At 43.4% G+C, this 11,648-nt stretch overlaps 1 pseudogene; it reads left to right on the top strand.

The window, feature by feature from the left end:
- Window positions 1-8,238: 8,238 nt before the first annotated feature.
- On the top strand, window positions 8,239-10,633 carry LOC147309396 (zinc finger protein 862-like; annotated as a pseudogene).
- The last annotated feature ends 1,015 nt before the right edge of the window (window positions 10,634-11,648 follow it).

The following is an 11,648-nucleotide window of genomic DNA, read 5'->3' as shown; positions in this document are numbered from 1 at the left end:
TGACGCATGAAATATTACATAGGCTGCAGTGAATTTCTGTTGATACAGCCTATTGAGCTTTGAGTTTCCCAGTCAAACTTAGCTTTGAAGCACATGCTAACAACACTTTTACTCTTGTACATTTCAAAACAAGACACCATAGCCAAAATATTAACAAAATATATATCAGGGCTCGCAAAATCGCTAGCCCGACGTCCCGGGGCTAGTGATATTTCCAGTCAGGCTACCAAAATCTATCTCAGCCCTGCCCGTCGGGCTATCATAGGAAGTAAAAATATATGACAATGCCTTTGCTTTCTTTCGCAAATGTAGCTGAGTAATTAGCTGAGTCCTCATCAAAGAACAGTGCTCTTTAATGAATGCAGCACATAACTTTACATCGTAGAGGTAACAGGGAGACATATCGAGTTATCAGATAGCCGTCTTAACTATATTCTAACTCTTCAATTTCCCGACTGCACTTTCCTCTTATTTCACGACACCACCCGTGGTGCAATATGGTATAGTCGGACAGGACACAACATCACTCACTAGCTTACTCTTCAAACGTGGCACGTGAAATCTCCCGCAGCAAGTGTGGTGGATCATAAATTTGATTAGTTTTGAAGTTGTACATCTCTGTTCCTTATATTTCATGTCATGCCCTTATTAATGTTTTATTTGTTGCTTTGACTGTTTTCAAATAGAATATGCAGTGGGAATATAGAGGGAGATAAGTAGTGAAAGTTTTGCCTGGGTTGATTGTGCGTCGATCCATTGTTAATGCCTCAGGGCTCCAGTAGGTGGGTTCGCGCGCTTCCTCCTTCACTCAATACAGACGAGTGAGAGTGAGAGCTGCGTGTCTGTGCCTTTCTTTCACCTCTCCTCACTATTTCCCCTGTTTAAGGGCACAACATTTGGAGGCACCGCTGGGATGATTGATTCGAGGACCATCCCTGACCTGTAAGAGAAATCCTCTCGTTGATCATCCCCCCCAGACGACCCAGGTATCAGAAAGGAGCATATTAAAGCAGCAGAGACATCGCTAGACCTACGTTGGTATCTGTATCCTGAAGTGGGAAAAGTGGCCACTAGGGGGCAGTAAAAGCCAACTAAGTCTGATCATTTCTCAACTGACTGCTTGTGCTAACTCCTATGACAAGATGGAGTCTGAATTAGAAAAGCTACAGCTGGAGATTAAAGGAACACTGTATCAACTGACTTTAGAGCAGCTGACTAAATTATGTGATGTACTTCAAATCTCAGGACCAGGAAAAGAGTTTGTGATTAATAGAACGCGCAGTCAGCTAGTCTCGCATTTAGTTAAGCACCTTGAACGCACCGAGCTGGCTACCCGAGAGGATGAAGGTATGTCAGAACTTCTTAATGTCCAGGACATTATAAGTGACATACAAATGGATAAAAAACAAGGTGTGAATGAAACAGTGGATCTAGCTTTTCAGGACCAGGAAAGTAGCCAGGAGGAGATAGAGACATTAAGACTGCTCTTAAAACAAAAAGAGGGTGAAATGCATGACTTGATGAGGAATAGCATGAATCCTGCCTTAAGTCCTCGCACCCCAGTGAGAAACATTGTTCCAACAGCACCAAACAGTTCCATGTGGCGCAAAGATTTTAAGATATCAGGCCAAATAGGAGAGCCGGGGCAAAAAGACAGGCTGACATTCTCCAGTCTGGCCAAACAAATTGAGAGCGGGCTCAATAGAGGCTACCCAGAATCAGAAATCACTGATGCTGTAATTCGTGCTATCACGCCAGGCTTGCAGCTGAGGAGTTATCTTGAAGGAAAAGAAAACCTCACATTACCTGCTCTTAGGAGAATCCTCAGGTCTCATTACCAGGAGAAAGGTGCCACAGAGTTATACAAACAACTTACCTCTGAGGTTCAGAGTAGTAAAGAGACACCCCAAAATTTCTTGATCAGGACAATGGACTTGAGACAGAAAATCCTGTTTGCTTCTCAGGAAGTTGAGTCCAGTCTAAAGTATGATCCAGCACTAGTCCAGAGCCTTTTCATGCATACTGTCCTGACTGGTCTTCAGAATGACAATATTAAAAGTGACCTGCAACCTTACCTCCTGCAAACAAATACTTCAGATGAGTTGTTGCTCGAGAAGGTAAATATTGCAGTCGCAAATGAAAAGGAAAGACAGGACAAAAAGAAACATGCCGCTCCATCACGAGTAACAGCTGTAAATACTGTCCAGTCTAATGATTCCCCAGTGGGAAAGAGAAGCACAGCTCAAGAGAAACCAGCCCCTCCACCCCCTGATCTTCTAACAGAAATAAAGGAAATGCGTGCTGACATGGTGCTGCTGAAAGACTTGAGGGCTGAAGTTTCCCAAATCAGAGAAACCATTCAAAAGACAACCCCAGCACCTCAGCAGCCTTTCCCCATTAAGGCTGAACAAAACTGCATGCCATTTTACCACCAGCACCCTCCTGCAGCAGCACAGGAACACCACCCAGCACATGGACCTGGGCATGTGCATGGGACAGCACAGTTTCAACAAAGATTCGCACCACAGCGATATTATCCCTCACCAAGTCACCGTCCCAGATGTTTTGCATGTGTGCAGGCAGGTGAGGCATATTGCCAGCATTGTTTTAGGTGTGGGAGTAGTGAGCATTTCCGTGCAGGTTGTAAATCACCTAGACTGACAAAATCAGATAAAGGGAGCCCTTTAAACTAAGGGAGGTTGCTCCCACGGGACATGGGGCAACCGACAGCATTGAAAAGTCCCAATATTGTGCTAACTGTGAGGGAAAGGAAGAGAGTATGAAGTTAAAATGTTGTTCTGTTTGTAAAATAACATTGTACTGCTCAAAAGACTGTCAAGAGACACACTGGTCTGTGCACAGAAGGTACTGTAAGCCACATACATGTTCATCTATTAAGAAACAGGAAACACAGTCAAGTTGCAAATCAAAGTGTAGGAAAAGAAGTAATCCAGTGAAGATGCCTACTGTAAAAGAGCTTGTAGGAGAGAAATGTCTCATTCAGTGCTTTCTGCACAACCAAAGAATCCAGGCACTTTGGGACACAGGTTCACAAATTTGTGCTGTAGATGCGGCCTGGAAACAGACCCATTTGCCTGATGTCCAACTAAGAGATATAGCAGAACTAGTAGACCCACTTGAACCACTGCAACTTGAAGCAGCCAATGGGACGGAAATACCATATATTGGTTGGCTCGAGGTAAGCTTCAGACTTGCTGCTACTGATAAAGATCTGCTAATACCTGTGTTAGTGTTAAAAGGCAACCAACAGTCATGCCCCATAATTGGCTTCAATGTGATTTCACACCTAGTTGCAAACAGAGTACAGGATAAGACAAACAATAAGAATAAAGAGAAACTCATGAAAACAGTAAAAGTAGCTTTTCCTCACCTCAGAAAGAGTAGGGCAAGAGCTTTTGTTAATGCAGTGACAGTGGGAAAGCCATGTGAGCACAGTGTAAGAACAACAAATGAGAGAGTTGAAGTGCCTAAACACAGCTCCCTCCAAATCGAGTGTCGTGTGCAAGCCCCGCCTTTCAAAGAAGATAGAACCCTGATCTTCGAGCCTCATGAGAACCCACAGTGGCCTGAAGGACTCGAGTTCTGTGATACCCTTGTTTTAGTAAAGACTGGTATGACACCAAAAATTGTCATTAGTGTACAAAATCCCACCAGCCATGACATCACACTGCCAAGTAGGACTGTTATTGGAACTGTGCAGTCTGTTGCATCAATATATCCTACTAATGTATTCAAAACTGACTGCCTCCCTACTGCATCGGTCCGTCCCATCCAGGCTAAGAGCTCAGGTGAGAACACACCTAAAAGTGAACAATGGGACCCACCTTTTGACTTGACTCACCTGAATGACCACCAGAGACAAGCTGTTAGTCAGATGTTAAGAGAAGAGTCAGAGTCATTCTCTAAATCTGATGACGACATAGGCTGTGTTGAAAACTTGCAAATGAACATTTCGTTGAAAGATAATGAGCCAGTCACACGGACTTATCTCTCTGTACCAAAACCCTTGTATCAGGAAATGAAAAACTACCTACAGGACCTAATAGCTCAGGGGTGGGTGGAAAAATCAAACTCATCTTACTCCTCTCCAGTAGTCTGTGTGAGAAAAAAAGACGGTACATTGCGCTTGTGTATTGACTACCGAGAGCTGAATAGGAAGACTCACCCAGACCGCCACTCCATTCCCAGAGTACAAGACATAATGGACAACTTAGGTGGCAACACTCTATTTTCTCTACTGGACCAGGGTAAAGCATACCACCAGGGGTTCATGGGCAAAGACAGTAAACACCTAACAGCTTTTGTGACCCCCTGGGGCCTGTATGAGTGGGTCAGAATCCCATTTGGACTGATGAATGCTCCGGCAGCATTTCAACGCTGCATGGAGGAGTGCTTAGAAGGGTTAAGGGATGAAATATGTGTGCCTTACCTCGATGATGTCCTTGTCTTTAGCAGAACGTTTGAGGATCATGTTGAGGATGTCAGGAAAGTGCTGCGCCGACTCAGGGAGTACGGAATCAAACTCAAACCAAGGAAGTGTGACCTGTTTAGGACAGAAGTGAGGTACCTTGGCAGGATTGTGTCAGCAGAGGGAAGCAGGATAGACCCCGCAGACACTGCTGCTGTAACAGCTTTGAAAAACAAACAGCCAGGTACTGTTGGTGAACTAAGAGCAATGTTGGGCCTACTAAGTTATTACAGACAATACATCAAGGATTTTGCCAGAATTGCAAATCCTCTGTACGACTTGCTCAAGGGACCTGCAGATGCTGAGACCCAGCGAAACACAAGATTAAAGTGGCAAACAAAGCGAAACAGGTGTAGTGTCCCTTCGAGTACACCTATTGAGTGGACCGACATGCACCAGTTAGCACTAGAGCAGCTGATAGACTGTCTAACTCAGCCCCCTGTTCTAGGCTTTCCAGAATTTTCACAGCCATTCACCGTTCACACTGATGCGTCAAACCAGGGATTAGGTGCCGTGTTGTACCAAAAGCAGAATGGAAAGCTTCGTGTGATTGCTTATGGTTCCCGCACTTTAACTGCAGCTGAGAAGAATTACCACCTGCATTCAGGCAAGTTAGAGTTTCTTGCTCTCAAGTGGGCTATCACAGAAAAATTCCGTGATTACCTATATTATGCACCATTCTTCACCGTGTACACCGACAATAATCCACTTACCTGTACTGTCCACTGCCAAACTGAATGCAACAGGGTGTTGATGGGTAGCAGAACTGGCAGATTTTCACTTCACAATTAAATATCGCCCTGGTAAAGAAAATGTGGATGCAGATAGCCTCTCCAGGATGCCGGTAGACATGGAAACGTTTATGAATGAATGCACAGAGGAAATGGCATACGATGTAATTGGAGCAACCACACAGGCAGTGGAAAGGCAGGATGACTCCAATGTGTCATGGTCCATGGGTGTCTCAGTCAGGTGTTCAGCCATGGCCACAGATGTTTCCATCATTCCACTGACAAAAGGCCAGATCAAACAGGACCAAAGAAGTGATCCGACTATTGGACCTGTAATTCAGTGTAAACTAACACAGGAAAAACCATCACGTTCAGAGCTAAGAAAACTCAGCCCACAGGTCATATGTCTCCTGAGGGAGTGGGACAAATTGGAGATGGATGAGAATGGGATCTTGCACAGAAAAACAGCAAACAGAAAACAGTTGGTCCTACCAGAAATACACAAAAGTACTGTACTAAAGGAGCTACATGATGAAATGGGCCATCAAGGTGTAGAGAGAACATTGTCACTGATACGGGACTGGTTTTACTGGCCCTATATGCAACGGGAAGTAGAGGAATATGTGACCAGAAGGTGTGTTTGCATAAAACAGAAGAAGCCGTGTCATGAGAGCAGAGCACCACTGACTAATATTGTCACTACTCACCCATTTGAACTTGTCTCAATTGATTTCCTGCACCTTGACAAGTGCAAAGGGGGTTATGAATACATCCTTGTAGTCATTGACCATTTCACACGCTTCGCCCAAGCGTATGCCACAACTTCCAAATCAGGTAAAACGGCTGCAGACAAAATCTTTAATGACTATGCTTTAAGATTTGGCTTTCCAGCACGAATACATCATGATCAAGGTGCTGAATTTGAAAATCATCTGTTTGCACAATTTAAAAAATTCTGTGGAGTTGCTGGGTCCAGGACTACTCCCTACCATCCCCAAGGGAATGGACAAGTGGAGCGGTTTAATAGGACACTACTCCAGATGCTGAAAACACTCTCAGAGAGTCAGAAAACTAACTGGAAGGACTCGCTTAACAAACTGATTTATGCCTATAATTGTACCCGCAGCGAGGTAACTGGATTCTCCCCTTTTTACTTGTTATATGGACGCTCCCCACGATAGCCAATCGACATGCTGTTCAGCTTGACCTCAGAACAAGGAGATGGCAATCATCATGACTACATGGTAAAATGGAAACAAGGCATGGAAGAAGCATATGAGATCACGAGAGAAAATGCTCATAAAGCAGCTGTAAGAAGTAAAAGACATTATGACAGCAAGGTGAAGAGCTCAGTATTACAGCCAGGTGATCGTGTTTTAATAAGGAACATGACACCTCGAGGAGGCCCAGGCAAGCTGAGGAACCACTGGGAGGATGTGGTTCACACAGTCGTTCGTCAGGTCAGCAGAGATATCCCAGTTTATGAACTCAGACCTGAGAAAGCAAAAGGGAGATCAAGGATATTGCATCGCAATCTTCTTCTGCCATGTGACCATCTGCCTGTTGAAACTGAAGTGCGACCACGAACAAGAAAAAGAGCCGTGGAGACAAGTGAGGAAGTGGAACAAGCTGAGGAAGAGGATGACGATGATGAGTACTATCCAGTGCCGTCTCAGCAGCCATTTGAGCCACTTTACCCTCCGACACTGAATCCTATGAGCACTGATGAACCAGTCAAACACCTTCAAACAGTGGAAAACATGTCATCCGAGCCAGAAAATGAACATGAAGTACTGAACCAATGTGAACAACTACCCGACCAAGAGGAAAATTATGTCGAGGAACCATCAGTGGAGGAACCTGTTCCTGCACCTGTTCCAGACAAACACAGCAGGACCTGTGAGCAAGAGCATCAGCGACCGAGTAGAGAGCGCAAACCACCAAAGATCTTCACATATGATCGGCTTGGTTCACCAGCTTGTTATAACCTGAGAACACCATCACATCATACACACTTCATGGTTCCACGGACTGTTCAGGCATACTGCCACTGATAACTGTATGGACTTGAGTGAAAAGAAACATTGTGATCACACACGAAACACATTACTGAACAGAGACAATGTACTTACACTCCACACCAACCACAAGGAAATGGACTGTTTAACACAGAATTCATATTCAAAGTGACTTTTGGACATTGAACTGATTCATATTGTGCTTGCAGCTTAACACACACATCCAAAGCACACCACATGGCTACGGCCAATTGTATCACTCTCATGGACATTTGTCAAAGGAGAGAGTGACTGCTTTGCCAAGCTGCACTAAAATGACTTTGTTCTCAAGCCAGCAGCAGACTGTGTTAATGTAACTGCATGGACACTGTAATTCATACAGACTGTATGAGAACACTGAAAGACTTTGGGTAATAACCCACACTAAAGAATGTATGAAAAGAGTTCCAGCTTGTGAAACTATTTTTGTAGAGTACATATAAGGTACAAGAAACAGTTATAGTATGCAATGGTTTATTGGTTTTGGTGATATTAATGTTCATAACTCCACGTTTGTGCTAAATGTTAAACATTTGGATGTTGAGGACAACATCTATTCTGAGGGGGAGTATGTGGTGGATCATAAATTTGATTAGTTTTGAAGTTGTACATCTCTGTTCCTTATATTTCATGTCATGCCCTTATTAATGTTTTATTTGTTGCTTTGACTGTTTTCAAATAGAATATGCAGTGGGAATATAGAGGGAGATAAGTAGTGAAAGTTTTGCCTGGGTTGATTGTGCGTCGATCCATTGTTAATGCCTCAGGGCTCCAGTAGGTGGGTTCGCGCGCTTCCTCCTTCACTCAATACAGACGAGTGAGAGTGAGAGCTGCGTGTCTGTGCCTTTCTTTCACCTCTCCTCACTATTTCCCCTGTTTAAGGGCACAACACAAGCTTAAACGTGCTCGAGGTTGACTGCGCAGAGAATTAAAAAAAAAAATCTCTGGCATGTGTAAAGACAGATGGATTTAGGCAGGTATTTTAGTTCTGCTGAGCCAAAAAAGACAGGTCAGGATGAAGAAGGGACAGGCAAAGAAAGGCCTACCACAAAGCGGAAAAGTTATGATAAATCAGATTACGAGGCAAAAAGAAAGCGCAGTTTTTTGGATTCATGGACAAAAGAATTTCTGTGGCTGGAATATGACAAGGTAAATAACATGATGTTCTGCCGGGTGTGTCGTGAGTTTCCCTCTATTGCTGAGTCGACAAGCGCCTTTGTTACTGGGACCAGTAATTTTAGGAAAGACCCCATCAGAACTCATGAGAAATCTCTGCATCACAAGAAATGCATTGGTGCTCAGTCTGCAGCATCTGTCCCAGAACAAACACCAATTGCAAAAACCATACTAAAAATAAACCAAGCACAACAAGAAGTCCTGAAAAAGCTGTTTAGAACTGTGTGCTATGTTGCAAAGAGTGAACTACCACTGGCAAAATTTAGCAGTCTTTGCAAACTTCAGAAAGCAAATGGCCTAGATCTTGGTTCCACTTACCTCAATGACCATGCTTGCAGACAGTTTATTGGAGCAGCAGCACAAACTTCAAGAGACCAGATTGAAAAGGAAATTCAAGAAAGCAGGTTCTTATCCATTCTTGCAGATGGCAGTACAGACACTGGTATAATAGAACAGGAGTTGGTTCACGTCAGGTATGTGAGGGATAATGGTGACATAGCCACATACATGATCAAATGTCAGCCAGTCAAGAGTGCAAATGCTGCAGGTATTTTAGAGGCTATTGATGAAGCAGCGAACACCTTGGGTATCAGAGAGGACACATGGAAAAAGAAAGTTATGTGTGCAAATTTTGATGGTGCTGCAGTGATGATGGGTGAGAAAACAGGAGTAGCTGGGAGACTGAAACAGAGGATACCCCACATCATAACAATCCACTGTGTGGCACACAAACTAGAGCTAGCTGTGCTGGATAGCGTGAAAGGCTGTGAGTACCTGGTGAAATTTGAAGATACATTGAAAACCATCTTTAAGATGTACTACTATTCCCCAAAGAAACGAAGAGAGCTGACAGAAATAAGTGAACTGCTAAATGAGAGGCTGGCACATTTCAGTGGGCTGAAGAGCACACGGTGGCTTCCAAGCCGGCTGAGATGTCTAAAGGCTGTGGAAAAAAATTACACTCCCACTGTTGTTCATATGGAGAACATGGCAGAAGGAAGTGATGTCAAAGCCGAGGATGCAGCCAAGGCTAAGGGGGTGGTGCAGGAGATGAAGACTGAGAAATTTGTTCGCTTCCTGCGTTTCATGTTGGACTCCAGTACCATCTTATCCAAGTGCTCTACTGATTTTCAGCATGATAACCTAAACATCACACGAACCAATCAGTTAGTTGAGAGCACAACATCACGCTTACTCAGCCTAAAAACAAAACCAGGAGAATATCAGAAAAGCTTGGACACAAAGTTCACAGCGAACCAGGATGGTAGCATTTGCTACTGTGGAACTCAGCTAACAAAAAGTCAGCCTCTGCTAGCAGAGGTGAGGGAACAGACAAAGACACCTTTGGTGCAGAGATCCAGAAGATTATTGACAACACAGTCAAGTACATGGACAACAGATTTAAAAATCTCCATGAAAAGCCTCTCTCTTGTTTCAAGGTTTTTGACCCTTCCACTCTTCCCTACCCCAGAGAAGAGCTGGCGAATTATGGGGATGAAGAGGTGGATTATCTTGTCACACAGTTTGCCTGTTTGCTAGATGAGAAAGAGAAAATTCCACAAGAATGGATGGATCTAAAAGTGTGGCTTGCAGAACGCCGGGGTCGCAAAGTAGATTGCTTGTACAGAGATCTCCTCTCTGAGAATCCAGAACATCTCTCTCATATCTTGTTGCTGGTGAAATTAATGCTGACACTTAGTCCATCGACAGCCATCTGTGAGAGAGGATTTTCTTGCATGAACCGAGTGAAGACAACACATCGTACCTCTCTACACCCTGAAACACTGAATGACTGCATGCAACTCTCCATTCATGGGGAAACAGTTGAATCTTTTTGCCCTGACAAGTCGATTCGTTTCTGGATGTTTTCTGGAAAAGATTCAAGACACCTGGATCATAAAATCCCGACAAGAACAAAGAGCAGTGAAATGGAGGGCAATGCACAGGAAGAGAAAGCTGATGAAGGAGATGCTATGCCCTCAACGTCGAGTGGCATTTTCTCATCCGAGACTTCAGTGGAAATTTCAGATTCAGGATCTGACACAGACTAATTCATGTTCTACACAGTTCTAACAAGTTCACAGAAAATTCTGTTTAATTAGAACCAGATATTTGAGTTGATTGTAATGTTTACACAGTTGTTGTAATTTGTGTTTTAACAATTTTTTGATTGATGTTTTGTTTCCTTTACAATATTATACAATAAAAATAATCTTTTTTTATTCGGGCTACTCAAATTTATTTCCGGCTACCAAAAACTAAAGAGTGCCTGCCCGAAGGGCTACCAGGGATTTTAAAATTTTGCGAGCCCTGTAGTCCATCACAGTCCAGTCACATGCATACATCCACACACCTTCATACCAGATATTGCTGATAATGGGGTCTCACGCGCAACCTATTCGAGGCTCCATCACCAGCAAGATGACGTTTAAAGGAAACAGCTCCTTGTTTGTTATTTTTTCTTTGGACTGGATTGACTCGCTGCAATCCTTTTAGGCTCAGGACTTCTCATTCCATCAGTGTCCCATATAGGTGAATTTCTCCCCAGCCCATTATAATCATGGAGAAAAACACTTTGCGACTATTTTCAGTAAGAATATTTTATAGCGCTTTAACGTTCACTCTCTCAGGCCTGGATTAAGGAGCCGATTTGTTAAATCAGGAGCTCACAAAATACCAAAATATCACCACCGGTGGATCACACCTCTCAGATGTTCTTATCTCAGTGCACTGTAACGAAAGCAAAAACAAACGTAACCAATTAAACGCTCATATAATAACAGATACTGGGGCCCATTGCAAACATGTCCAAACATAAAACCATCCATCTCTCTCTTAGAGAAGGAAAACAATCCAAACCTCACTGATAGAATCAACCTAGTGTCAAACAAAACCCAAAGATCAACCAAAACTCCACACACAATATTGTGTAGGCATACAGTTACCGAAACTCCTTTTTTGCACCAACAAAAACATGTTGGATTTACTTGACTCAATAGTGGACACTGGTTACACACAAATGCTTTGCTTTGGCAGAAACTTAAACAACTAAGTTAAATCAACACAACCTTTTCATATTCTCCGAAATAAAACTCACACCGTTCATTCATCATTTTCACTCTGTACCACTGCTCCTTGTTAGACTGTGTGAAGCACAGTAAACAATTCAGTGGAGGCCTTGAGCCATAAACAGAC

Source organism: Aulonocara sp. 'chitande type north' Nkhata Bay, linkage group LG17, assembly GCF_057382095.1.
Source record: "Aulonocara sp. 'chitande type north' Nkhata Bay isolate Kocher_YH1m ecotype deep benthic linkage group LG17, A_spYH_male_GT1.1, whole genome shotgun sequence".
In the NCBI taxonomy this organism is placed as follows: Eukaryota; Metazoa; Chordata; class Actinopteri; order Cichliformes; family Cichlidae; genus Aulonocara; species Aulonocara sp. 'chitande type north' Nkhata Bay.
This window is presented reverse-complemented; position numbering and strand designations above follow the sequence as displayed.